Below are 1,399 nucleotides of genomic sequence, written 5' to 3' on the forward strand. Positions count from 1 at the left end.
TTTCTCCTTCTGACTTACTTCACTGTGTATGACAGACTCTAAGTCCATCCACCTCACTACAAATAACTCAATTTCATTTTTTTTATGGCTGAGTAATATGCCATTGTATATATCTGCCACATCTTCTTTATCCATTCACCTGTCTGTCAATGGACACTTAGGTTGCTTCCATGTCCTGGCTATTGTAAATAGAGCTGCAATGAACGTTGTGGTACATGACTTTTTTTGAATTATTTGTTTTGCTTATTTGAAGTCTATTAATTTCTGCCATTATCTTCATTCTTTCCTTCCTTCTTTCTACCACCTTTGGTTTTACACTGCAATTATTATCTTAGTTTTTTGGTGTTGAATAACTAATTTTAATCTTTATATTTTGACATGTATTTAAGAATGTAAATTTCTTTCTAAATGTCACTTTAGCTATATTCTAGAGGTTTGATGTCTTTACTTTTTCATTAAGTTCTAGATATACTTTAATATCATCAGGATTTTTCTTTAATTAGTTTTTTCAGTTAAACTTTTTACTTTTAGATAGTTGTAGATCACATGCCATTATAAGAAATAATACAGAGAGATCTCATGTAGTCTTTACCCAGTTTCCACGTTGATCAAGTCTTGCAAAGTCATGGCACAATATTACAATCAGGATGTTGACCCTGACAGAGTCACGATACAGAATAGCCTCACCCCACAAAGGTCCCTCATGGAGCCCTTTTATAGCTGCTCAGATTCCCTTTCCCACCTCACCTGTCCCATGCCCCTGACAGTAACTAATCTCTAAAATATGTCATTTCAAAATATTATCAAAGGAATCATGCAGTATGTGACCTTTTTGGGTTGATTATTATGTCTCAGTATAATACCCTAAATATTCATCTAGTGGTTGCATGTAACAATAGTTCATTCCTCTTTATTGCTGAACAGTATTTCAAGGTATAGATGTACCACAATTAGTTTAACTATTCACCTTTTGAAGGACATATACGTTGTTTTCAGTTTTGGGCTATTACAAATAAAGGTGCTATCAACATTTGTGTACAGGTTTTCATGTGAACACGAGTTTGCACGTTTCTGAGATAAATGTCAGAGTGCAATTGCTGGATTGTATGGTAAGTATATGTTTAGTTTTATAAAAAACCACCAAGCTATTTTTCCAGAATGGCAGTACCATTTTACATCACCAACAGCAATGTATGAGTGATCCAGTTTCTCTGCCTCCTTACTAGTATTGTCACTCTCTTTTTTATTTTAGCCATCCTGGTAGGTGTGTTAGTGATATATCACTGTGATTTTAATTTGCATTTCCCTGGTAATTAGTGATGTTGAGCATGTTTTCATGCACCTATTGTCCATTTGGATGTTTTCTTTGGAAAAAAGATGCCTGTTTAGTTCTGCCGAT

This window comes from Physeter macrocephalus, chromosome 9, assembly GCF_002837175.3.
Source record: "Physeter macrocephalus isolate SW-GA chromosome 9, ASM283717v5, whole genome shotgun sequence".
Lineage (NCBI taxonomy): Eukaryota > Metazoa > Chordata > Mammalia > Artiodactyla > Physeteridae > Physeter > Physeter macrocephalus.